Source organism: Cyanistes caeruleus, chromosome 9 (assembly GCF_971803275.1).
Source record: "Cyanistes caeruleus chromosome 9, bCyaCae1.hap1.1, whole genome shotgun sequence".
Classification (NCBI taxonomy): Eukaryota; Metazoa; Chordata; class Aves; order Passeriformes; family Paridae; genus Cyanistes; species Cyanistes caeruleus.
Genome location: NC_141709.1, coordinates 9,067,321 through 9,095,151, shown reverse-complemented (window position 1 = coordinate 9,095,151; position 27,831 = coordinate 9,067,321). Strand labels below are relative to the sequence as shown.

Sequence of the window (27,831 nt, the reverse complement as noted above, 5' to 3'; positions counted from 1 at the left end):
GAGCAACCTAGTCTACTGGAAGGTGGCCCTACCCATGGTAGAGGGTGGATGAGTTTTAAGGTCCATTCCAACTCAAACCATTCTGTAAGTCTATGAATCTGGTACTGTATTGTGATGAATCTGGTGTGTTGAGTGTAAGAGGCAGATGTGGAACATGTTCCATGCAGATAATATACTATAGTAAGAGTCTCCCACTGTCTCTGATGTGCCAGGTAGCCAGAATTACTTAGATGAAATAAATGTGCTACAGTACTCTCTTCTCCTTCATTACTGCATTTTTTTTTAGTATGGGTTAGTGACTCGATCTCCTCAAGTGTGGCCCGGCTAGCTCAGTGATGAGGTTTCTCTTCACTCGAGTTTCGAGCCAGCATATGTTTGTGGGGTTCACTGATTTTCTTCAAGAATTCAAGTCTATAGAGCGAGTAAAGGAATCAGGGGGGGAACTCTCTCTGGTTTGCATGCCACAGTTTATTTCTGTGAAGGGGAATCCAAAGGATGAGAGACAAAGGATTTGGGGTCTGGGAGGTCTCTTTTAACAGGGTTTCTCGGAGGGAGGGAACATCAGAGAAAGAACCAATTATTTTTCTCAGTACATCTTACAAACTTTCTACAAATCAAGGTTACACACACCAAGAGAAGAAATAACAGACACCAACTTCTTCAAATGCCCACAAAGGTGTAGGAGTATTCTCCACAGAGGGGCAGAGGGGGGGAGAGGGGGCGGGCTTGGTTTCCTGGCAACACAGGGGGGAAAGAAAGGGAAGGCAAGGTAAGCATGGCCTCTCAGCTTCCATAGCTCAGAGGCATTCTGGGACAGGAACAACAAAGTTACAAACTTGCGTGTTGGAAAGAAGGGTCTCTCTTCTCCCAAGCCCGTGCTTTCCTGGGCTAAAGAAACTTCAAGCAGCTGGAAATGCCAGCAGGGTCTTCTCTTTTCTCTATCCGGCCTCTCGCCGTGGGGCTGAGGAGAGAAACTTCAGTAACCGTGGTAACCTGACACCAGGTAAACAGGAGAAAGAGAAGCTGGGGGGGGCGGGTGGGGCGGGAAACGGACTAAAAGAGGGGAAAAGATATATTTCAAGCTATCAACTACAACATCTCCCCCTAATTTTTTCCAAAAGAAGGAAGGGAACTCGGTTTTACTTCTTAAAACCAAGGGGAAGGGGTTTGGGGTGTATTGGGATTTGGGAATTCCACAGCATTTATCTGAGGTGCAGGAGAAATTAACTTGGTGGTGGTGGTAACACACCAACGTTGCAAAACAGAAAACATAATCAAAACAACAACAATTGCAAAAAACCCTAAAACAGTTTGGAATACAGAAGACAGCCATCCCGAAAATCCCCATGCTGAGAAAATGTCCACAAAACTGTCATGCTCGGGATGGTTTCTTCCTAAAATACAGGTAAACAAGGAACAAAAACCATTAGCTGAATTCATCAATAAACAGATTCAACAGAGGGAAGTCAGGGTAGAATGGAGAATCTGGATTTCCTTCTCCACCCAAATACCTGTTGGATCTTTGAACTTCTGCCACTGAAATATCGGGGGGTCTGGTGGGATGTTTTTCAATGTACGGTTTTACCCACCTCTGTGGGACCCACCGTAAACCCAGGGGTGTTGATACACAAGCGTATCCTCTTCCCCATGTCACTAATTTGTAAGGACCTTCAATTTTTCCACTCTCAGGGTCTCTCATCAACACTGGTGGATGTTCCTTGAGCTTGTGTTTGCCATGAGGGGAGAAATGCTTAACCACTGTGGGGTTTTGATCTTCCACAGAGCAGTTTAAAAAATTGAGAGTGAACAGGGCTTTGCATAATCTTTCTTGTGGTGTTAACTTTACTTTGTCTTTCCATTGATTTTTCAAAACTCGTTTGAGTGACTGGTGTGCTCTCTCTACTATTGCTTGACCTGTTGGAGAGTGAGGGATTCCTGTCTTGTGTCTCACTCCCCATTCTTGCAAAAATTCCTTAAACACTTTGGAAATACATGCTGGTCCATTTTCTGTTTTCATTTCTTTAGGGATTCCTAGCACAGAAAAAGCTTGCAACAGGTGCTTTGTGGCATGCACACCTTTTTCTCCTGCATGGGCTGAGGCAAAAATTGCTCCCGAGAAGGTATCAATGGATACATGTACATATTTTACCTGTCCAAATTCAGGGATGTGTGTTACATCAGTTTGCCATACTTCACAGCTTTCAAGTCCCCTTGGATTAACTCCAGCACCCAGGGATGGCAGAGCTGTGCGCTGAGAGTGGGGATACGTGGCCACAATGGCTTTGGCTTGATCTCGTTTCAGATTAAACTGTCGAATCAAACCTGGTACATTCTGATGCAACATTTCATGGCTTAATTTTGCCTGTTGAAACAGGTCAGGAAGTCTGGCCAGCCCAAGAGGGGCAGCAGCCAGAGAATCAGCTCTGTCATTCCCTTCTGCTATGAAACCACGTGTGAAAGCGTGTGTGACCGGGTATGCATAACAAAATAAGGATGTTCTCGATGGGAAACTGCATAAATCAATTTTGAAAGCAATTCAAACAAAGTTCTGTTTGAGATCTCCTTGAGGACTGCATTCTCTGCTCTGGAAACCACTCCTGCTGTGTGGTGGTGCATATTTCTGGGAGTTACTTTGTTTCTCTGTGAGGTGTCTTTCCCCTCCCCTCCCTGTCCCTGAAACGTTATCCCAGTGCTTGGTGTTATATGTCCCCCTCCCCTCTCCCGAGGTTTGAAAAAGTCCGGGAAAGAGGCACCCAGGCTCTTCTCTCTTCTGGAAGCGAGCCAGAATAAACATCCTCCGATCCCCCGGAGGGAGAAGCAGCACCTTTTTGGTCTTTTCTTGGTCTCGAAGAGCCTCCCTGACCCCTCCATTCGACAGAGCTAGCGTGGATTTACTTCGGGGGGCAAAGGGAAGGTCTCTTCACAAGAATACACCTATGAAAGCAGAACTGACTAAAGAACATGACATTTCCTTCCCTCACCAAGGCAGAGCAAGGTGTTGTTACCCTTCCAGAGAATATTCGTAATAATCCCCTTAAAAGTACTGAAAACCAAAAAAAATTTAAAAATTTAAATTGATGATCAAACTGTTAAATAATCACACTGGCAATATTCACTGTTTTTCCAATATTTTGTTCAGATTAATTTCCGTATGCTTTTCAGAGCATACACAAACCAATATTCAGAATGCCTAAGAACTTTTCCCCACATTAGCACAGATTCTCTTCAGATGCAGCCAGGACAAGGAGCTATTGTAATTGCTCACTGGAGAGCACTGCCATGCCACTGTCAAAAAAAAGTGATCTTAGCCAAATTCCTGTGCCCAAAGAACTAAGTATGCATTTTAGATAAAGAAAAAATATTTGAAGGTGGGTTGAGCTGTTTACTGGAATTATACTGAAAAAGAATATGGAATAAAATTCTCAAATGCTTAAATATCTTAAGCACTAATCTTAATAGTTTTGTATGGCATGTTGTCCTAGTTTAGGGTTTGCCCCTAGGAAGGAAAACTCTAAATGGGGATTTCTACAGGGAAATGCCCCTCTCCACTAACGGGTCCGGGAAAAGGGAAAAAAAAAAATTCCGTGGAGAGAAGTGGAAAAAGCTGTTTATTTAACAGAAATTGAGTAATATTAAATAATAAAACCTCTTGCTGTTTGATGGGATGGTAAGTCTAGGAAGAAAAGTCTTTTTTCATGTGGTGCAGCTCGGCTCGCTCAGGTTCTTATCAGTCCCTCCGGCGCTGGAAAAGTGCCGAGGCCCAGGCCCCGGTGGGCCACAGGCCTGAGCTCCCGGGGTTTGGCTGGGTGTTCAGTCCAGAGCAGGCTTGCACAGATCCAAGAAAATTGAAAAAAACAAAGGTCCAGGGAACTCTTCTGCCTCAGCTAGCTAAAACTAACTAAAAGTCAGAGAGAAGCTCTGTTCCGCTGTCTGTCCGTGCTGCAGACACCACAGTCCAGGAGCGGGGTGCGTGGGAGTGATGTTTTCTTTAACACACTGCGCGCTTCTTCTTCTCTCTCTCTTGCTTTTAAAGACAGTCTTAAAGGTGCAGAACTTAATATATAACATAAACCAGACGATTGGGGATACCAGTATCATAAAGTCACCCCAGGACATTCCACCCCTTATCCCCATATCGTCAACTTATTATCAAAATTAATATATATATATATTTTAACCCTACAACACATACATTATATACAGACAAGGGCATTTATTCATAATCTTCACTTAACTATCAGATCTCTCTGAGGTACACATTGTGTTGTTCCATCTTTCTTCATTATCTACTATGTGCAACTCGGTCCTTGAGCAAAAACAACTCTATGAATGGGTTTGTCTGTACTCGAAGTAGAATTGATCTAAACTGTCTTTCCTAACAAACCTCTGAGATGTACTGCTGGGACCTTGTCTCCGTTTACTTTATGCAGGGGCTCGGATTGGGCTGGGCCTGCTCGATTGGTGGAACCTCGGGTGTTAACTATCCAGGTGGCTTTTGCTAGATGCTGCTCTCAATTTTTGAAAGATCCTCCACTCAACGCTTTTAAGGTAGTCTTTAACAGTCTATTGTACCTCTCTACTTTTCTCGCAGCAGGTGCATGGTAAGGGATATGGTACACCCACTCAATGCCATGTTCTCTAGCCCAGCTGTTTATAAGGTTATTCTTGAAATGAGTCTCATTGTCTGACTCAATCTTCTCAGGGGTACCATGCCTCCAGAGGACTTGCTTTTCAAGTCTCAGGATGGTGTTACGGGCTGTAGCATGAGGCACAGGGTAGGTTTCTAACTATCTAGTGGTGGCTTTTACTATTGTGAGCACGCAGAGCTTGCCTTGGCGGGTTTGGGGCAGTGTGATGTAGTCAATCTGCCAGGCTTCCCTATATTTATATTTGGACTAACGCTCACTATACCATAGCGGCTTCAACCGCTTGGCCTGCTTGATCGTGGCACACGTCTCACAGTCATGGATAACTTGGGAAATACTGTCCATGGTTAGGTCCACTTCTCGGTCTTGTGCCCACTTATAGGTGGCATCTCTACCTTGATGGCCTGAGGTGTCATGGGCCCATCGAGCTAGGAACAACTCTCCCTTGTGTTGCTAATCTAAGTTTATCTTTGACACCTCTATCTTTGTAGCTTGATTTACCTGCTCATTGTTTCAGTGCTCTTCATTAGCCCTGCTCTTGGGGACATGGGCATCTACATGACAGACCCTCACAGACAGTTTCTCTACTCTGGTGGCGATGTCTTTTTCCTCATCAGCAGCCCAGATTGGCTTTCTTCTGCGTTGCCAGTCGGCCTTTTTCCACCTTTCCAGCCATCCCCACAGAGCATTGGCTACCATTCATGAATTTGTGTAGAGGTAGAGCTTTGGCCACTTCTCTCTTTCAGCAATGTCCAGGGCCAGTTGAACAGCTTTGAGTTCAGCAAGTTGGCTTGATCTACCTTCTCTTTCAGTGGCCTCTGCGACCTGTCGTGTGGGGCTCCATACGGCTGTTTTCCACTTCTGGTTCATCCCTATGACGCGACAGGAACCATCAGTAAACAGAGTGTAGCGCGTTTCTTCTGCTGGCAGTTGGTTGTACGGTGGAGCTTCTTCAGCCCGTGTCACTTGTTCTTGCTCTTCTTCATCAGTGAGACTAAAGTTTTCACCTTCTGGCCAGTTTGTAATTATCTCTAAAATCCCAGGGCGATTCGGGTTTCCAATACGGGCGCGCTGCGTGATGAGGGCGATCCACTTGCTCCATGTAGCGTCGGTGGCGTGGTGGATAGCAGGAACCTTTCCTTTAAACATCCACCCCAGCACTGGCAGTCGGGGTGCCAGGAGGAGTTGTGCTTCTGTGCCAATCACTTCTGAGGCGGCTTGAACTCCTTCATAGGTGGCTAAAATTTCCTTCTCTGTGGGAGTGTAGTTGGCTTCGGACCCTCTGTAACTTTGGCTCCAGAATCCCAGTGGTCGGCCTCGAGTCTCCTCAGGCACTTTCTGCCAAAGGCTCCAGGACAGACCGTGGCTCCCGGCTGCAGAGTAGAGCACGTTCTTCACATCTGGTTCTGTTCTGACTGGGCCAAGGGCTACTGCATGAGCGATCTCCTGTTTGATCTGAGTAAAGGCTTGTTGTTGTTCAGGGCCTCACTGGAAAGTGTTCTTTTTGCGGGTGACCAGGTAAAGAGGGCTCACAATCTGGCTGTACTCAGGAATGTGCATCTTCCAAAAACCTATGGCACCTAGGAAAGCTTGCGTTTCCTTCTTGCTGGTGGGTGGAGACATTGCTGTGATCTTATTGACAACCTCAGTGGGAATCTGACGCCGTCTATCTTGCCACTTTACTCCCAGGAACTGAATTTCACGAGCTGGTCTCTTAACTTTGCTCTTCTTGATGGCAAAACCGGCTTTCAGGAGAACCTGGATGATTTTCTCTCTTTTCTCAAAGACCTCTTCAGCCGTCTTTCCCCAAACAATGATGTCATCAATGTACTGCAGATGTTCTGGAGCCTCACCCTTTTCTAGGGCAGCCTGGATCAGTCCATGGCAGATGGTGGGGCTGTGCTTCCACCCCTGGGGCAGTCGGTTCCAGGTGTACTGCACTCCCCTCCACATGAAGGCAAACTGAGGCCTGCATTCTGATGCCAGGGGAATGGAGAAAAATGCATTGGCAATGTCAGTAGTGGCGTACCACTTCACTGCTTTGGACTCCAGCTCGTACTGGAGCTCCAACATATCCGGCACAGCAGCGCTCAGAGGTGGAGTCACTTCATTCAATGCACGATAGTCCACAGTCAATCTCCATTCTCCTGCAGATTTACGCACAGGCCAGATGGGGCTGTTGAAGGGTGAGTGAGTTTTGCTGACCACCCCTTGGCTCTCCAGTTCTCGGATCATCTTGTGGATGGGGATCACAGCATCTCGATTTGTCCTATACTGCCGGCGGTGCACCGTCGAGGTGGTAACTGGTACTCGCTGTTCTTCTACTTTCAGGAGTCTTACTACAGATGGGTTCTCTGACAGTCCAGGCAAAGTGTTCAATTGCTTGATGCTCTCTGTCTCTATAGCTGCTATCTCAAATGCCTACTTAAGCCCCTTTGGGTCCTTAAAATACCCACTTCGGAGGTAGTTTATGCTTAAAATGCATGGGGCCTCTGGGCCAGTCACAATGGGGTGCTTCTTCCACTCATTTCCAGTCAGGCTCACATCAGCTTCCACTAAAGTAAAGTCCTGTGATCCCCCTGTCACACCAGCAATAGAAACAGATTCTGCCCTTACATATCTTGATGGGATTAGGGTACACTGTGCACCAGTGTCAACCAAGGCCTCATATTTTCGTGGTTCTGATGTGCCAGGCCAACGAATCCACACAGTCCAAAAGACACGGTTTTCCCTAGCCTCTACCTGGCTAGAGGCAGGGCCCCTCTGAACTTGGTTATCATCATACTTGTCAGTTTGACTACAGGCTACTGGAGTGGCTTTCTTTTTGGTGGAGTATTCTCCCTGAGTCTTGCTGTCTTTCAGTTCAAGCATCCGTTTTGCCAGAGCAGCAGTAGATTTTCTATGTCATTTTTTCATGTTTTCTCCACAGTCACGTAGGAAAAACCACAGCTCAGCTCTTAGCTTTTTCTCTCTATCTGGGGAACTTCTGCGTTGAGTACCAGGGCTCCTGGTCTGTACTGCTGAGACTGGAAGAAGGTCTTCTCTGAGTTTCTTGAAATTCTCCTTCATTTTGTTGTGGAAGTTTTGCATACGTGTTTCCATAGCTGCAATTTTTGTTTGTATGGGGCCATGCACGGTATCTGCATATGCTCGAAGCTTCTTCGCCATATCCAGCACAGTCTCTTCCCGGTCATCCTGCTTCATTGTTGCTAAAGCAGAAGCGTATTCTTGTGGCCCAAGTCGAACAAGTTTTCGCCACATCACAGATGTGCATGGCACCAAGTCTGGATTTCTAGTACTTAAGTCACTCACAAAGACAATCTCTACTATTGCCATTTCTCTCAAGCGCTGAATCCTTTGTTCTATGGTTTTCTAACGAGTTTGCTGTATATAGAGATCGTCTGCACACAGATATCTTTGTGCCACACTTCTTAGGACCCGTTCCCAGAGACTATAAGGGTCAGCCCCCCTCATCATCTCCTGGTCAATAACCGGATCGTGTGACAGGGACCCCAGATGCCTCGCTTCAGTGCCATCCAGAACTGTAGCCTCACCTGCAGCATCCCACAGACGGACTAACCAACTAATTATAGATTCATCAGGTCGTCGAGTGTAATCTTTTCTCAGGCCACGAAGGTCCTTCAGGGAGAAAGGTTCACCAGTGCCTTCTGATTTTGTGTCAGTTGCTGGTCTTGAGGGTCCTTCCCCCGCATCACCATTATCATCATCTACTGGCCGATCGGTTTTGGTTTTGAATTTCATGCCTCTCGTGGCAGGAGCAACAGACACTGGCTTAGGCTCACTGTCTGGTTTGGCTGCTGGCTTAGGCTCACTGTCTGGTTTAGCCTGAGTCACTGGGGTAGCTGCTGATTTATCTGCTTGCTCTACAGTATCTAGCACCGTGCGATAAGCATACGCTAGGGCCTAGCTTATTGCAATGAGATTTTTCTTTTTAGAATCATCACAGCAATTCTCTTCCAGATATTTCCTTACTTCATCTGGGTTCTGAATTTGTTCACGTGAAAATTCCCAGGCTGGGGGATCAGAAAATTCCTCCAGAGTTCGGCCAATTCTCTCCTATTCTCTACACCACTCAGGATTTCCCACACCTGAGTCTACTTCTGGGGCAGGGGTCTCGTTGGCTCTTCTGGATATCTCAGCCCTCATCTTAGAGAAGCTGCAGACTATATAGAGGAAGCTTAACAGCTGAGCCAGCTGTACTACCAGGAAAGTGGTATCCTTAACACTCAGGGGAAACTGGGTATTCTCAAAGAGGGACATAACAGATTCAAAGGAGAAGAAGGAAAGAAAAGGCTGAAACGCCTCATCCCCTGGTCTTCCTCTAACAAACTGGGTGCAATTACCAATAAACTCCTAAAATGTGCTACTAGGACTGGGAGGCAGGGTCGGGCGAAGAAACCATGAGCCAAACATACCTGACAGAAACTTCAGTAGTTCTATAAACTTCCTATAAATCATTATCACTGAGCCCAGCACAATAACCATTCTAATCCGTGCCCCTCTACTGTGAAAGAGGGCAAAGACAGGTATTAAAACCTCAAAAACTTTTAGGGACCAGGTCCACATGAAGGCTTCTACCCCAAGAGACATTATGTATCTAAACAACATGACTACTGACTGCTTTATCCCAATACAGAGTAAATACAACCAACAATCAGTACAGGTTTTTCCACTTTCTCTCGCCCCACGTTCGGGTGCCAGGAACTGTATTTGTCCTAGTTTAGGGCAAATCAGGAAGGAAAACTCCAAATGGGGATCTCCACAGGGAAATGCCCCTCCCCACCAACGGGTCTGGGAAAAGGAAAAAAAAAAAATTCCGTGGAGAGAAGTGGAAAAAGCTGTTTATTTAACAGAAATTGAGTAATATTAAATAATAAAACCTCTTGCTGTTCGATGGGATGGTAAGTCTAGGAAGAAAAGTCTTTTTTCATGTGGTGCAGCTCGGCTCGCTCAGGTTCTTATCAGTCCCTCCGGCGCTGGAAAAGTGCCGAGGCCCAGGCCCCGGTGGGCCACAGGCGTGAGCTCCCGGGGTTTGGCTGGGTGTTCAGTCCAGGGCAGGCTTGCACAGATCCAAGAAAATTGAAAAAAACAAAGGTCCAGGGAACTCTTCTGCCTCAGCTAGCTAAAACTAACTAAAAGCCAGAGAGAAGCTCTGTCCCGCTGTCTGTCTGTGCTGTAGACACCACAGTCCAGGAGCGGGGTGTGTGGGAGTGATGTTTTCCTTAACACACTGCGCGCTTCTTCTTCCCCCTCTCTTGCTTTCAAAGCCAGTCTTAAAGGTGCAGAACTTAATATATAACATAAACCAGACGACTGGGGATACCAGTATCATAAAGTCACCCCAGGACACATGTACAAAATATCTCAGTTCTATGGAGTACAGCTGCACATATCCAGAAACAATATGATAATTTTCTTAGAGAAAGGGAATGGAACCTGTTTGCTCATTGTTTATCCTGCTAATGGAACACTGAGCACAAGAATGAAGACATAAAATGTATTGGTCTTCTTAGGTGTGAAAAGAATTGAAGCAGAGGCTATTTTACATTCCCCACCCACTTCTTATAAATGTACAAAATGGGCTCCAGTAAGACCCCCCACTTCAGACATTAGACAGAATGAACTAGGTGGCTTAGATCTTCACTCTTACAATGCTGCAAAAAGGAAGTGCTCTGGAAGTACTTTGACCTATAAATATCAAGGCTAAATACCTTCAGTAGTGAATTCTATAGGTCACAATGATACATACATACATACATACCTCAAGGTTTTTTATAGATTAATTTCTTGTTCTGGAAATATTCGACTCACTCAGACTTTGGAGGTTTCTTTCCAAGTATCTGTGCTCTCTCGTCCCTGGTAAGAGATTTCCTGCCTTTTTCACTGGAAAGGAAAAACATTAATTTTAAACTATCCACAAGTGTTTTCCTCTCTGACTGATGATTTGAGCTAGTCAATCATACAACAGACATGAAACTAAAGAAAAATTAGAAAAAAAGGTAACTCCTAAACTAGTATTCTATGGTTCTGGCCAGGACAGGGTTAATTTCTACAGCAGCCAGGAGGGGATATGAGCAGGACCTGGAAGTTATTCCCTACCACCTCTCACCATTGTGGGGGTGGGTGGAAGGGTCCCTGCTGTTGGGGAATGTGGTGGCAGTCGGGTACTGTCACGGGTTTCCTTGTGGTGAGCATTCACATGTGAATCGCTTGCCTCTCTTGTACACTTTGCTATTAACATCACTGCTGTTACTGTTCTTCTTTTAATCTCATTGCTCTTTCTAGTAAATTGTTCTTATCTCAACCTTATCTTCACCTTTTGTTCCTCCAATTTTCCTCTCCAGCTGCTGTAGGGAAAGGGGAGTGAGAAAGTGGCCCACGGTTTGGAGTGTTTTGGTAGGAGTGCAAAATTGGGGAATACCATTCTCAAACCATGACAATATAAATAGAGTATTTTGATGGAAAATGATTCTCAGAATTCTCCTCTAAACTCTCACTTGTTCAAAAATTTATTGTTGTTTTCACTATTACAGTAGCTCATTTCCTCAATCTGTGGACTAAGCTGAAGACAACCTATTTAGACACACCTGAAAATTCAGCCCCACTGATTTAAGGGTTAGTCTATATTTCAACAACTGCAAAATACAAAATTGCAGCAGATTGAAGGCGAAAAAGAAAAATGTTTTTCCAGTCAAAATGTGGGGAAAAAGCCCCACAAAGCTGATCATGTGGACATAAAGAGGTAAGAGATTCCAAGTGATAAGCAGTAGATGGAAAGAAGGGGAATACAAATAAGCAGTATGAATCTTTCAGTGTATAGACCAAGTCTAGGTAAATTCTTGCATAGGAATACTTTAAATGGAATTCCTCACTTTATGGGTCTCACCTTTTTTTTCGCTTTGTTTCACCCCGAGATGAACTCTTGCTAGAAGACTTCTGAGAATGTGCATCAGATACCCTCTTCCTTACTGGGGGAAGAATTGCTTATAGTTAACAAGGGAAGAAGAAGGATATTGCATAAATGCCAACCAACTGAAGTTTTTGATGTGTATATGTATACTGTATTCTTATTTCTATAATGTTTCCTTGTAATATGTAGGGGACAACAACAGGAGCAATCATTTCTGTCAGACAGGCCTGAAGTAACTCAGAAGTGGCAACAGCAATAAAGGTTATGAGCTGGGGCATGAGTCCCAGGAATGTCACAGAAAATACATGGTAAATGGAAGAGATGTAAAGCAAATTTGAGGCAGGTTAATAAGGAGAATGAATGGGCTACATTCATAGTATTAGTGGTCATGGGGACTTGTAAATGTGAAAGCTTTGGAAATGGCTGGAGGAGTCAAGGTCTGCAGAAGAGACATGAGGAAATGGGAACACTAGGCAGGGAGCATCTAGGGTTACCTCTGTGCTCACTTTGGAGTAGATGATAATACACTGTGAGAATACACTGATTCCCTATATATTTCATGATTTTTGCACCACTTCTTTTCTCAACCCTGCTTCCCTGTTGCTATCACAGGTACTCTTTATAACATTATTATCTCATTCTGCAGCTTTCATTGTTTTAGGAATTCAAAATCATCTTAATCTAAGTAAAAATGTCCAGGAAAAGAGGTGAGAAGCACAACTATCTCAGAGTTCCTAGCATAGAAGCCATTGGCCTGGACCGTGTGCAGTAAAATGCCAGGAACTGCAATTTAGATGAAAAGAAAATATTAAAAGAAATACAGGCACACCTGGATCATTTGTCCTCCCGTGGTTTAGGTTTGGGGATTTTTTTGATAGGTCAAATCTAAAAAAAAACCAAATTAAGTACTACTGAATAACAAATAGCAAACAAGGCATGCTCTCTATCCCTGTCACGTGCTGAGCTAAATTTCTGAGCTCATATGTAACAGATAGGATTACTTTCACAACTGACAGTGTACATAGAAGTAATTTCATGGGACTGATTTGTTTAACTGGTATTTTGGAATTTCTACAAGCAAAACTACATTAAAATACTATTTGCAAATCAAACATTTGTCATAGTCTTCATTTTACACTTTTTATATTCAGTCAACTATGCAGCAGATAATCACCTTTTAACTAAAATAAATCTCTAGAAGACAAAACTTAAATACCTGAAATTTATCATTGTATACTAGATGTCACTTATTACTCAAAAATATATTTGGCTATGAGAAATATTGGTTTTAAAAAGAAAGCAGTCTCAGCTAGACGAATTTTTAAAGTTAGATCAGAAAATACATAGTAGTATTACCTATGACCAGTCTATTCACTAGTTCTGGGCAAAGAAAATATAAATAAAGACAAGGAAAGAAAAATACCTTTAGGCAAACAAGTACTTACCCAGATAAATTTTTGATAACATTTATTGCCAAATCATTAAACATAGATGTATCCATTCTGCTTGGATTTAACAAAGGGAATTTGTCAGGATCCAGTCCCATCACCATCCTTTTGCTCTCATCTCTGAGACTGTCTTCTCTGCAATGAGAGCTCTTTTTTGCTCTCATCTCTGGGACAGCAGGAGCAATGGAATCTTGTAACCTCCCATTCATGTCAAGAGTTGTTAAGTCCCCTTGCAATGTCCCATCTGTGTCAGGAGTGGTGAAGTCCTCCTGAAATGGGAAGAAAGATAAAGGAAGCCCTGTAGACTGTAGCAGGCAGTTAGTGAAAGCATTCCATGTAATGACCGGCCACTAAAGCAGATTTTCTAAATGGACAGTATCTTGCTTCACAGGCTAAAGTAAATTTTTTGTCAGCAATGTTGTTACAGCTATACAGCTCTAAAACACTTCTAAGCAGTTAAGAGTAGGTTCTCATAATCATCATAAACAGTATTTAAGGATATACTCTTAAAACAATGATCCACTGAGATTACAAAATAAAGACAGAATTTCCAGAAAAGGGAGGAAAGAAAACAAACCCCATTTGATAAAAACAAAATCCCTTCAGGACACATCTGGGATTTAAAAAAAAAAAAAAGAAACCTGTGAAATATGTACCTCTGAATAGTGTTACACCTTGAAAACAAACTCTTGTGAAGAACTGAGCAACTCACTGCAATGCCATGCATCTCTTTCAGCGTTCTGTAGACTTGGTGATTTACTCAGCCTCTTAAAAAGGCTGTCCTAATGTTACAGTGTCTCTGACATCTTGGCATAATGCAGATTCTTTTTTCATTTGAAAATTCAAAGCACAGATTCTGAAAAGCCATTAAAGTATGTACACAAGAAAATTCTCTTCATATTAAAGGAAATAGAGAATGTGAAAGTTATCTTAGAGTGGCATGTGGAATCTTTGCTTTTACTAAGAAGCAGTCAAGGTACTTGCTCCTCTTTTTCAGCTGTTCCAACACCTCTCTGGCAAAATCATACAACTTTTCAGAAGTTAAAGCCTGAAAAAGATGGTAAGACAGATGGTATTTACTAAACTAACTGTTCTAACCTTTTCAAACATGCTGACTCTTGCAAACAACATATTTGCCTCTGTTCTGCCACCAGTTTATGTACACATACATGGAAGAAATGAGATTGTATACGAGGCTGAGGTTTTGGTTTGGTAAACAGGAAAACAGGTTGTCCAAAAAGGACTATGGTGGTATTAAACCCAGCTAGAAATTAAGCACTGCACAACTCAACCCTCCTTCTCTCCCTCCTTGCCCTGGTGAAATGAGGAGCAGAATCAAAGGCCAACATGTATATTGAGATAAGAACAGTTTAATAATTGAAAGTAAAGTGAAATACAGTGATAATGGTAAATAAATAAATAGTAATAATAATAATAATAGTAACAACAGCAATAATAACAATAATAGTAAGTGAAAAACAAGTGATGCACAACACCATCACCACCTGCTGACCGATGCCAGAGCCCCTTCCTGAACCCAGACTGCCCCTCCCAGATAACTCTCCCCGTTTACAGACTGGGTGTGACATCCCATGGGCTGCAATATCCCTTTGGCCAGTTTGGGTCACCTGTCTCAGCTATGCTCCCTCCCAGTTTCCTTTGTGAACCCCCTCAGTGGCAGAGCAGGAGACAAGGAAAAAAAGTCCTTGACTTAGGATAAGTACAACTTAGCAAAAACTGATTTATCAACACCATTCTCATTCTGAACCCAAAACACAACACTGCAACAGCTACTGAGAAGAAATTAACTCCATCCCAGCTGAATCCAGGACAAGGATCTTTCTGAGCAAAAATTCTGTGTTCCTGCCCAGCCCCAAATATGAGGAAACGTAAGTCTTCCTCAAAAATACTACTTTTTAACAAATTAATAACAATTAATAACAAATCAAATTAAGTACCATTTGATGCTGATTAGAAGTTACTTCTTTATCTGCAGTAGAACAAACATAAGCATCTCTCTTCTGCTGGAGCTTTTCCAGGTAAGGCTTTAATGTGGCTGACTGCAAATTGGAATTCGCTACCTAAAGCAGAAGCAAACACCAGAGAAGTAAAGTCCCCATCCACAGGAGTTTCAGAGGCTCCACTTTCATTACCATTAGACCATTAGAACCACTGATAAAAACTGGTTAAAAATCCCAGGTACTCAGAGGAGAAGCTGAAAACAGTAATTCACAAAAGCAATGCTTCACGTTGTTTGCTGCACCACACAAAAATGCTGGTGAATTCAGATGTATACACTCAATGTGCTGCAAGGCCATAGCGTGCCAGCACAGTGTCAGCACTATTAAAAAGAAGCTTTTCAGCAGATAGTGACTGCTGAAAATAGCAGATAGATAGAAAACAGGTTTTAAATCAACATAAAAATAATGTAATATTTGTCCACTATGAATTCAGCCAAAATCTCCTCAAAGGTATAAGAAAGAAAATTATTATAACGAATTTAAGCAAAGTTCTGATGTTTCTGTTTGTACCTCTGATTTGATTTGCTGTCGTAACCTCCTCAAAGATTGATGGACCTTCCTCATAAAGGCTCGACTCAGAGAGAGAGAAGCAAACCTTTTTTGAGACTGCTTGAACAGTTCTGTAGCCTTTAAGAATGTCAGAAACAAAAGACAGAAGAAGATAATTTTTCACTTTTTAAAACTGAAGTGATAGACCTTGCCATTTTTACTAATTTTTTCCATCATGTAATTGCCAAACAGAACAGATTTACAGTTCTAATCTGAAAGCAGGCTGACTGCAAATCCCATCAAATATGTCAACAGAAAACATAATTTGAAATAATGTAATTCTGCATACCTGCTCCAAGCAGCTCGATTTTATTTGCTCCACATCTGTTTTGACTGAACTTTCAAAGGAGTCAATTTCTTTACTTTCTTTCTGAAGACACTTGCTGAAAAACTTTACCTCCTCAGAAGAAAAGTTACCGACTTCTGAAAATAATCTGAAAGCAAACATAAAAACAATTGGCTGTGAGTCATCTTTTTCCCCAAGACTGTTTCAGCTCAACAGCCCTGAAACATATATATCAACACAAATGTGATGAAAACAGCATAATAATTGTGCTTTAACAAGATGCATTTATTTTTTTAAATGGGAAACTAGATGAATAACAAAATAAAATTTACTTTTACTCTTCTGCCTATGCAACAAACGCTGATTCCCAGAACTCGGTCACCATTTATAAACAACACTTCTATGAAATCTATATACCTGCAACTTTTGAGAAAAATCCACATTTGAATCCCTTAATTTTCCTAATGCTTCCTCCAAGTGCTGCTGGTAACTTCTCACAGTAACCCTGATGGACTCCAGGTGGTTCTGGAGCTCTGATTCCAGATTGTTGCTGGAAGAAGCTGACCTAACAGCAAATAATAAAAGATAAGGAAAGATGTCTGAAAAGGAACACAACACAATGATTCAACAACTGCTGGCTGTAAAGACATGAGCAAATCTGAGGACTCAGAAGTGATTTATGACTCTCAAAGCAGCTCCCCAAGTTGGGATGGTTTGGATGAACCCATGGAAGGTATCAGCAACAGCTGATACTATTGCATCTTTTTCTTCAAAAACAATTAGTCAGCTGCTCTTACAGTGCATGTTCAGTAAACTGGATAAAATCTAAACCAATGAAACATCTTTTCTACTTAAAGACTGTCAGATGAAAATTTCCAGGTGTTCAGTCCTGATTTTAATTTCTTCAGGGCAAGAGAATGAAATTCTTTACATGTTTTCAAGTTTTATCAAGTAGTCTTCATTGAAGAGCAATAACATATGAAAGAACAGGTTCAGAATGCAAGCCATAAACACCTCAGACAGAAATCAGGAGTATTTAACTAGGGAGATTCACAGCAACAGCAGTGGCACACTTACTGCTCAGTCACAGGAGCGTGGAGCAACTCAAACTCCAAGTGACTGACTCGGGAATTGAAGTGTGTGTTGAGGTTATTTAGCTGGTCTGAAAATCTGAGGAATTCAGCTCTCTCCTTTTCCAGGCCTTCTGCCAGTACTGCACAGTGGCGCTCAAGATGCTCTTTGTGAAGTGACAGTTCCTCTGAGAAGAAAGGAACTTTACAACAGGAACATTATTCCCTGTTTACTGTGAACTATCACTATGCCCAGTCAACCTGTGACCAGCAGCAGCAGCAGCAAAATAAAACAAAGCCATACCTCATAGTAGCTGAAATATACAAATTAAATACATTCCATTTGGTTTCTTTGACTTTTCTCCTGTGGAAGACACAGATCCTTAACAGCTCCTAATCCATTCAAACCACATGTGTCTCTTGTCTGCTCCAAGCATTCTTTTTCCTTTATTTTTGGTCATTGCTGACATCTCCATTTATCTCTCTGTTCTCAGTCTCGTAACAAAACCAATGGCCATATTTTTTAATGGAAAATCATTCACTTTTCCTAGTTTTGTGAGGGAAGGAAAAAAGTCAGTTTTGGTCTCTCTTCCAGAATGATAGCTGGATAAATCAAGAGCCAGGCAACCACCTGAAGAAAGCTGCCAGAAGAAGCACCTGTCCTCTTTGCAGAAAAAGGGAAATTGAAAAATTATTTGCCTGCTCTCCAAAAGCAGAAATTTTTGCTTATGTGTTAAAGACCAAGAAACCTGTCTAAAATCCCTTTTTCTCACCATAAAAACTTGACACTTCCTATGCAAAAGGAGTTTTAATTAGACGATGCTCTGTAGCTGCTCAATGCTATTTCACAGAGTTAAATCCTCCCTCTCATGTTTTCAGAAGCTTGGCCCTGACATTTTGGCTCTCCCAACTTGCTAATTTCTTTTCCTGCAATACTTTTAAAATATTTTTTGTACAGCACAGACTCTTGTTAAATAATTTCAAGGTGGATGAGAATTCACAAACATTGACAATAGAATGTTCAGTATCTTCTGCAATCCAGTTGTTAATCAAGGCACTACTGTCTATTTTTCCAAAAATAACACAGCACAAACCAGGAAGAGCTATAGAAAAGAAATATCATTTTAAAAATATGTAAGTAACATAATATACTGGGAATTCTTGACAGCCAACTGCTTTCTATTGTCTTCTACTACTAAGTCAACTAGTGCTGAAACAGATTTTGGCCCACTTAGGACCATCATGTTAGGAACACATGTGATGCTCAGAATACAAAAAAAAAGTCAATACCAGCTCGAACATTGTAGATTTTTGTCTGTATATCCTCCTGCTTTCCTTGATGCAACTTAAGATGCAGCAGAAGTTTTGAATTCAGCTCCTCTTTCTTGGCAGCTACAAAGACATAGGAGTTTGACAAGGATTCTGCAAACCATTTCTCCAAGTGCTCAAAAAAGCAGAGGCGAATCCTATGATTGAAAAAGAAATATTATGGTGAGGAACAGCAAATAATAAGTAAGGATTTATTAAATACATAACTTCTAAGAATTTAACTTCTGGCTATAGGAAGGTATGGTTTCAGTACCATTTGCATAATACTGGTAGAATTTTTGAGCTAGCTGCATATTACTGAGTACCAGGCATTTTACCTTCAAGGCTTTGCAGGGAATTTGGGCAAATTACTTGTCTCACTAGATAATTTTCCTTAAATGATGAATATTCTGTAAAGGTAAATGTTTTTATGGTACTTTGACAGCCATGGATACAAAGCAATATAAACATTTTCTCGTATTTGTATGAATTTCAAAAGTGGATTAATGTAATAATTGTACAATCAATTTTATAATTAAATAGCTAACAATATAAATATCTAATTATACAACACTAATTAGATAACTTTTCCTCTGTAGTCTAATGTTTCTTCTAAGCAGCTGAAATTTGTGTGTTACATAAAGGGAAAGAACAGAATTTGTTTTCTACTTACCTTTCCTTCAGCTTGACAAACATGGCTTCTGTGAGAAGTACATATTTCAGATACATAGGAAGGGATTCTTCTATTTCAAAACTTGTAAGGTAACTCTCTGTGATGTCACTCTTTCCTGCCTCTTCAACTCCAAGAACAGTAAAAGTGTTTCCACTAGCAGTGGAGAAAATCTCCGTGGCAATTTCAGCACTTTCTGCCTCGCTGCTCTTGGATGCTGACTGGGAAACAGTGGGAAATTATCACGTTACTTTTAAAGGTATCAGCATAGAATTAACAGCGCACCAGCTAGTCTAGGAATCCTCAGGATATTTAGAATAATGTTCTCATTCTTAATTTGGACATTTACACAGTTCTGGCAATATTTATATATTTGTATATTTATATATTTATATATTTATTTATATATATGCCAGCAAGACATAGGCAGAGTCAACAATGTTTGAAAACGTTTTTGTTACGGTAATAAATTCATGGAAACGGAAAAACTAATACGTAGGTACAAATACTTAGCTTAAATCATTCACTACAGGCTGAGAACACTGTGATGAAAGACGGATTAGAAAAAAAAAATTATGAAAAATTATCAAAAAGAATGGTTGTGAACTGTTTTATACACTCCATTTTCCCATAAAAGGATCTAGAGCCCTGGGTGCTTTGTATACAAACTAAGCAAAAAAGGACTTTTATTCATTCTCAGCAAAAAGACTTCCTATTCCTCTTTATTTTGGTCAAGACTGCCTTCACTTTCAAATGTATTCTCTTGCTCACTTACCTGCATAATTCTTAGTCCCTGTTCTGCATGCTCATTTTCTTCACTTTTATGAGGAACACTCTCCTCATCTTCTTCTTCCTCTGTTTCTGCAATTTCCTGTGCCAAGATCACCTGCTTCTCCATTAAGTTTGTTTCTCCAGCTGATTTTTGACAACTGTCCCTATCTTCTGGCACCAGTTGAGAGAGGCCATTGTCCTGCTCTGCTCTGGGCTGGGATGTCCTTGCTTCGAGCCCTGGGGGTAATTTTGGATGCCACAATGTTAGAAAGACCTAAAGCTGCTAGAGAAGTCCAAAGGAGGAACACAGAGATAGTGAAGGCTCTGGAGTGGAAACCATACAAGTGGCTGAGGGCATTTGGCTCAGCTGGAGAGAGGAGACTGAGGTCACACCTCACTGGGGGCTGCAGCTCCTCTCGAAGGCAATAGAGGGGCAACTTTAATTTCTGCTCTGTGTGACCAGGGACAGGACCCAAGGGAATGCCTGGAGCTGTGCCAGGGGAGGATTAGACTAGGTACTAGGAAAAGGTTCTTCCCTCAGTGGGTGGTAGGCACTGAACAGGCTGCCCAGGGAATGGGCACAGCCCCAAGGCTGCCAGAGCTCCAGAAACATTTGGACAATGCTCTCAGGGATGCACACGTTGGGATTGTTGGGATGTCTGTGCAAAGCCAAGAGCTGGACTTTCATGATCCCTGCAATTCCCTTCCAACTCAGGATACTCTGATTTTCCTCTCCTTGCACAATGCTCTCAGCTTGCTGCTCCACTGTTTGTTCAGCTTCTGAAGCCTCAACTAGTTACTTACAATTAAAGCAGACTTCTACTGGTTACAGTCCAAAGAAATAGAAATTGAAAAACAAGTAAGCAGAAATACCTGTTTGGACTGTTGAGGTATTATTTTGATCTTGAACTGTGGAGTCTATCGTGCCTTGCAAGTTCTAAAACCAAAACAACAACAAAAAATACCTACCACACTGTTTTAAAATATGGATTTGCTTATAAGAAACCCATATTCCTTCTCAAAATGTTTCTATTTCAGTAAGATATGATAGTCTTGAATAGATCACTTACTATCTAAAGAACCTGTAACACTCAAATAGATTATTTTAAGTCTATTACCTTGTAGTTCTTTGTTCAAAAGGCAAATGGATTTGCTAAAATGCCGTTTGTAACAAGGACAGAGTTAAAAGTGGGACTGAGAAATGTTTTGTTTTCCCTCTGCTATCTCTACCAAAAGCACTTTATTCAATGGCTGAAACAATACTTTATATAATCTGGATTTTAAAGGTAAATTTTCTCTAAAGTGAAAAATGAATACACTAATAAGGTTCTAAACCAGTAGATATTTTCTTTTTACCTGTTTGGAGATTTCCTTCACACTAAAATGCTGGCTGATGGATATACTATAAGAAATCAATTCCCACAAAATAGCTTTTGGGTAAGCCATTACTTCATCCATTACAATTTGCTTGAGTGTCTCATTCCTGTCCAATTTAAGGTCACTGTTTGAGAGACTCAAGTATGTATAGAAATAAAATTCAGTATGATTACAGTGCCTTTAAATCTAAATCTGACCTTCTGATCAGTCTCATAAAACCTTTAGGCTAAATGTTGCGATTGACCTGTTTACACTGAATACAATCACATTCTGGCTTGTTAGAGATTAGTTCATTACAAATAAATAAATGCACAAAAGTTAAGAAATATTTATAGTAAAGCCTTTTACATCCTTCCTTTTGGATGGGGAACCATACAAACACTGCTTACATAAAAGATGTTAAAATATTGTCTTCCATGTTAGTTCTGCACTGTGCTCAGCTGCGACTGAGCCTTTCTGGTTCATCTTCTTCTTACTTGAAAATAAAGCTACATCTTGATTCAAGAAAAATCAATGCTCACACTTGTTTTCATTTACATTTGCATTTGCTTTGTCTCCTAAACAAAAATAATTATGGGGAATTTATGTATATGTTCAGATAGGTTACATTCCATTTCTGCAATCTGGACTTGTATTTTCACTTGGTCTGTTACCTCTGACTTTCTTTTAACTGCTCAAATGAGTGTGGTTTTTGAATGATAGCAGTCTCCCTTTGTCCCATTCCTAAACGGTGGGTATTATTTGCCTTAACCTTGTTCAATATGTACATTATTTTATATTCTTACATGAAGTAAAAAGCAGTCTTTTCCCATACCTTCACACAATAGCATAAACAAGACCTAAGTAGTACAACCAGCGTTAAAATATGCTTTACTTTTTAAGTTTACAATCCAAAACTCATACCTAGTTCTAATTTGATCTAAAGAGGAAAGGGCTTTCTCCAAATATTGCTTCAGCTCTTCTTCACAGCTTGCCATCTTCATTTTTTCCAAACTTGTATCCAGATTATCTTTCATCATCTAAGGCCACATGAAAAAGCTAGTAATAATGGTTTAGTAGATACTAAAATCTCCATTACTATTTAGGATTCAAGTAAGTTAATTATGTACATATATTCTACACCAATAAGGGAAGCTACCTTAGCAAAACTCATCACCCATGAAGATCTGCCTAGATAATGAACACCTCTGACATTGCTATCCCAAGCTGGCTGTTGTAACTATGAGAACTTTGCATCCAACCAGACTCTATACCTGCACAACATCCCATAATAGCAACTTGCAGCCACTTTATACGGAAAGCAGCAGTGATCCTTAACACTGTTGCCCTATCAAGAATAAGACAGGACTGTCCATTCAGTGTGAATCAAGGAGTTAGCAAAAATGCACTTGACTGAATGAAACTGAAAAGTAGAAATTCCAATACAAAAGTCAGATATTATGTTCTTAATTTTATAGCAGCTATTTTGAATTCCAGAGGGTTCTTTGCATTAAGAAGTCCTTTCTTTACAGCACACCCTTGTTTTTATGTTTATACCTGAATTATGTTATCCTGTTCCCATCTGCATTCATCTACTTTCTTCTCAAGTACATCATCCTGCTGGGACAGTTGGAGCTGATGGACATCCCAGAGAGCCATGGCATCCTGAACATAGTTGTACAAGCCTTCACAATGCTGCTCGTGCCATGTAGCCATCTCCTTAAAATCACTCTAAAGAAAAACATTCAAGTGAACAAGTTCTTTTTAAACTGCTGGAAGGTGAAATGAATGAGTAAGAGGATATGTAACGTGATAAAAGGCTGCCTGGAATTACATGACTGGTATTCAACATGGTGTCTTCTATTTGGAGAGTTAAAAAAAATGAAAAATCCAAGTAAACTGGGTAAGAATGTGGATTTTTGTAGTACAAGCTGAGAGTATCAAAACTTCTGTTTATTCTGGCATCATAAAGCACCAAATCACATTCTACAATTTATCACATCAGGAACAACTGTCCAGTCATTTTTATATACAGAATCACAAAAGATCAGATTGGAAGACATTTGGGAGATCATTTAAATATATTCCTCTGTCATAAGGCAGACTGGGTGGGCCATACGTCATTCATCTCTATCATATGCATTTCAGATATAAATTATAATAAAAACACAATATATTTATATTACAAATAATAAACACAATAATTATGAATTCTTCCACAGGAAGCTTTTCCACACCAAACTTTGCTTCTTTGTAGTGCTTAGTCACACTGTGGACCTCTTTCTAATGTGACATCAATAGCCTACAATGCAGAAGGCATTGCAGGTGGGAGCACAGGAAGAAAGGACTAATCCCAAGGAGTGATAAAAATAAATGTAATAGACGCACATTCATGTGCTCCAGCTGTTCTTCAAACCTATGTTTTAGTTTCTCAGTCATCTGGAGCATGTTGGAATGCACAATTTCAACATCTTCTACTGTGCAAATATCCAACAGGGTCATCGAAGTGAAAAGAATAGCCAATTATTCACATGCATATAAGAAATACTGCATGGCTTTCAGAGAAGATGGCTAAACTTAGTGTTTATTTGCTTGTAATGGACAGAGGGAAGATTCAACCTCCTAGAGCCCACATTCCGTTAGTAAACAAAACAATTCAGTTGGATATAAAGGGAGAAACTGAGGCAGAGAGGTGGAATTTCTTTGCCAAGATAAGATGGATTTAGCACAAAGGCTGAGGGTCCTTGCATCCTCCAGGTAAATGCAGGACAGCACCCCCTTCATTACTGGCATTTGTTACAGCTTTTACACATTTCAAGTACCTTTTGAACAGAGTAAGAGGTTAAAAACTTGTTATCTCAATGTTTGGCGGATCCTCAAACATATTTTACTGTAATGACATATCGTACCATCACTTCCACACCCAAAGCTGACACTCACCTTGCAGACCTGCACTTTTTCCTGACATTTGTCCTGGACCAGCTCATACTGGATGCGCATTTTCTCCATGCACTCCACATTAGGTGTGTCTGAATGATATGGAACAGACCACGGTCAACATTCCTGTACTTCACAGTGCAGTGTGAAAAGGAAACATGACAGCAGCCCTGTGCTGAATCTCAGCACAGGGACAGATGCCAGCAGTGTCTGCACACCACTGTGACACCACCAACCAATCAAAAGAGACACCTTAATACACAGCTGTTTATAATTATGCTTCAAAGTAGCAAGTTATTTACAATTGCTACCAACCTCCATGCTACCATACAGGCTACAAAGCTCACTGTGCTCTGCAGCAAGAGAAGGCAGACACAGAGGGAAGGCATACTACAGGACTTGGAGAAAGGAATTATCTGCAATATTTCCCCTCTTCTTCTCTGAGAGTTAAAAAGGAGGATTTTTTTAGGATTGAGAACTGATCCATGTCAAAATTAACCTTCTATTTCCCCCAGATTAATTCTAACAAGCCAGTTTCTGCTAGATCTCACCATGACTAAGTGTTTGCACTGGCCAAAGGAAAGTGATGTCACAGGCAGCTTCTTTGGGTCTTCCTAGTAGCCAGCTCAAAGCAACAGAGAACCTAAGTGGGAACATATAGAATAAAGAATTGAGCAAACATGCACTTTCACAGCAACTGTCTGCCTCATTGTTGCCTGGGGAAAAAGAAAGGATTGCTTGAATTCCAAACTGGTTTTATGATTTCTCAACTTACCAATACTCCTGTTTAAATTCTCCAGAGTTCTGTACCATTCATTTATTATGTCAGATTGTGTATGTTTTGGAGGCAACAAGGTGCTATCAAAGTAGGAAACAAGAGTCAGGTATCTTAAAATACAAATCAGTCCGTACTTAAAATATAAAATTATGAATCAGAGTATCCATACTACTGTGCATTATTTTATTTAAAGCCATTTTGGCAATGAAAATAAACCAAAGAGACTGTTGTTGTTTGAGGCCAACTATTTACTGCCTGACAAGGAACTAAGTGTAATTCCTGCATGTAGGAATGTAATTGTTCCTACATACACTGTAAAAAAACTCCCTGTAAATATTGCAATACATTACACCCAAAAATGCTTCTTGTGTTCAGGATGGATATTCAAACACAGCAGTGTTGGATTTCTATGCAGACTCCTCTCTTAATTTATTACACAAATAAAATCCCACAGAGAAAAAATGTCTTGACATACCAACTTCTAGTTCTCCACCCATTCCTACCCCATTTCAAATGTCAGTAAGATTTACTTTTGCATTCCTGCATTTTTAGCCCTTGATCACCACCTATTTAGTGTAGCTGGTGCAGTGAAAATCAAGAGTGCATTTTTTTCCATTAAAAAGAGCTGTACAAAAATAGGTTTAGACCCTGCCTTATTGCTGAATTTAACAATCACACACTGACAGGAAGCAAAGTGCATTGTGTAGCCAAGTCCCTCATCAACTCCAGAAAGAATTGTTTCCCTTTATGCTATACCCTCTTCTGCCATACCCAATGTGCTGCAAAACTCTCAGTCTCTGTTCACTAAGTACAATCTGCTCCTTTATCATATTTTCCATTTCTGTTTTCACAGTTGGGGGACTCTGTATTTCTTCACTTGCCGTAAATTCTCTGCAGGATGGAAAAAAGATCTGTATAATGGAAACATGATATATGTGATATCATATGTGATATGTATAAAGAAAAAATGATAAAGTATTACTTTTATAGAAACTAGTCACTTTGCGTTATTCATTGTCCAAAATAAGACTGCAAAATTTCTGACCTGAAACTCTGAACTATGCAGTTCTTTTGGATGAGCTTCCAGACCTTGACTCTCTCTTGCCATTTCAGTTGATGCAATTTGTCTTTCTCAAGCTCTGATTTCATTACATTAAAGAGCAGCTTGGCAGTTGCCCTCTCATTACCCAGCAGTACTCTGTTTATATTCTGTGTATTAAAAAATAAAACCAGGAGTAGAAGCATTATACAACATGCAAAAACCAAAAAAATTGTATCTTCTACAGAACATGAGGGGAAAAAAAGGACACAAATGATAATGGATACCCTGCCAAGTCGAAATCTCTTCTATATTTCAGTGATTGATAGGCAGAAAAAATGCATTTCAGTTGGGGAAAAAAAAGACATTCTAGGAATATTCAGACTGATATCTTGCCCCAGGTAAAACATTTACCATGGCCTTATTGTTAATGAGCTGGTGAACATCAGCTGCCAAGAAGAAAGAAATTTCTTCCAGTTTCAAGGTCTACTTGGACAGTACATCTGCTATCTGTGCAATAAAATAATAAAGAAAGTCAACAACGAAGTGTAACTCAAATATCAATTTTCCAAGTCAAAAAACTACAGGAATGAGACAATTTTTCCATTAAAATCAATTTAAATAATTAATCAATTAAATAAATTAAAATGAATTTAAGTTAATTGGATGACACAGACTGAGAAGTAAATTTTAAAATATTACTCTTAGCTATCTTAATGACTGATTTTTTCATTAATTCATAAAAATAGTAATGAAAACATTCCACTTTGCTACTACTCAGCTGATTTCTCTTTAATTGTGATAATTGAGTGCTCTGCAGACAGGCTGCAATATGAATTTAAAAATCAAACCAGCTTCCACTTAACCAGTGTTAAGTGAACACAGAATTAAAGCAAATGTGTTCATCTCTGCCATTTGTTGCAACTAATCCAACAGAAAGGTTACTGGTGATACTCTCAGACTTATTCACCATACCTGAATTACAAAGAGAGGAGGAACAGGCACTGATGGAACAGTTTTTCTTTGCCTACAAGGACAGTGCAGCAAGCTCTTCCAGAGTCTATCCATTTTTTTATCCAAACGTTTCCTATGATGTCCAATGACTTTGACAGGTTAGGCTGGATACTACAAAACTGCAACACATTTGCTACTGACACCCAGCCAACACAAACTAAAATCAAGCTAGCTCATGTCTATGCTCCTTCTCAGCTGCAGAATAGCTATGTTCCCCAAAAAAATAACAGACCAGATGAAAGTTTGACCTACACAAGTCTCCAGGAAAATAAAAGCAGCTCACATATTCCTTGCACCTGTAGTATCCGTAATCGTGAAAGAAAGAAACACCTTAAAACTAGGAAAAAAGTAGCTTTTCCTGATTATGTGGGTGTAAAATGAGTGAAAATAAATGAGTTTATTAGTGAAAAGAAAGCAATCACCACATAACAGAACTACTGGCAGGCCTCTGACTCCTGTGGAAACAAGCTACTCCTGCTCTGCATCCAGCATGGTATCAGCAAATAACAATCTTATGCTTAAGCAACAGTTATTGAGACTGCAGCTCACTTTAACAGCTCGACTCCTTTCAATCTCCTTCAGGGATTCGTCCACTGCCCTAATCCACTTTTTTCTGTTTGAGGGTTCTTCATGGATCATATTCCACAGTTCTTCCAAACCCTGCAATAAAAATCTACTCTCAATCTCATTGAAAAGTGAATATATATAAGAAAAAAATAAAAAAGGAAAAAAACCAATAATTTAGGACTTCAGTGAACCATAAGAAGATATTACATAGAGCAGGTACAAGTAACTGAAGTTGAGCCAATGCTCTGAGCTGCCTTACTTCCAATGAGAAACCTTCCAAAGCCATGCCAGATGCAATCTTTTCAAACAGAAGTTTACTCTTTTCATCTGATTTCATCACTTTAAGCTGAAGGAATTCCTGAATCTTCAAAACAGAGGCTTCCATCTCCTAGAACGGTAGGTCAGTGTAATCATTTCAATATTGGGCCTTGACCTTAGAA

The 27,831-nt window shown here is 40.6% G+C and overlaps 1 pseudogene across 1 annotated transcript in view; it reads right to left on the bottom strand.

Annotated features, from left to right (window-relative positions):
* Positions 1–450: 450 nt before the first annotated feature.
* The window catches only part of LOC111945651 (coiled-coil domain-containing protein 180-like), a 31,298-nt pseudogene continuing 3,917 nt past the window's right edge, over positions 451–27,831 (bottom strand). The window contains exons 4-29 of the transcript XR_015273811.1: positions 27,651–27,779; positions 27,374–27,484; positions 26,225–26,320; positions 25,817–25,980; positions 25,543–25,662; positions 24,769–24,851; positions 23,997–24,085; positions 22,614–22,787; positions 21,981–22,096; positions 21,057–21,201; positions 20,574–20,637; positions 19,705–19,937; positions 18,933–19,150; positions 18,242–18,417; positions 17,445–17,498; positions 16,959–17,169; positions 16,299–16,446; positions 15,885–16,029; positions 15,557–15,673; positions 15,008–15,106; positions 13,682–14,073; positions 13,023–13,294; positions 12,407–12,462; positions 11,554–11,635; positions 10,479–10,550; positions 451–3,043 (exon numbers count right to left, since the gene is read on the bottom strand). The product of XR_015273811.1 is annotated as a coiled-coil domain-containing protein 180-like (transcript). The remainder of the gene's footprint in view (positions 3,044–10,478; positions 10,551–11,553; positions 11,636–12,406; positions 12,463–13,022; positions 13,295–13,681; positions 14,074–15,007; positions 15,107–15,556; positions 15,674–15,884; positions 16,030–16,298; positions 16,447–16,958; positions 17,170–17,444; positions 17,499–18,241; positions 18,418–18,932; positions 19,151–19,704; positions 19,938–20,573; positions 20,638–21,056; positions 21,202–21,980; positions 22,097–22,613; positions 22,788–23,996; positions 24,086–24,768; positions 24,852–25,542; positions 25,663–25,816; positions 25,981–26,224; positions 26,321–27,373; positions 27,485–27,650; positions 27,780–27,831) is intronic.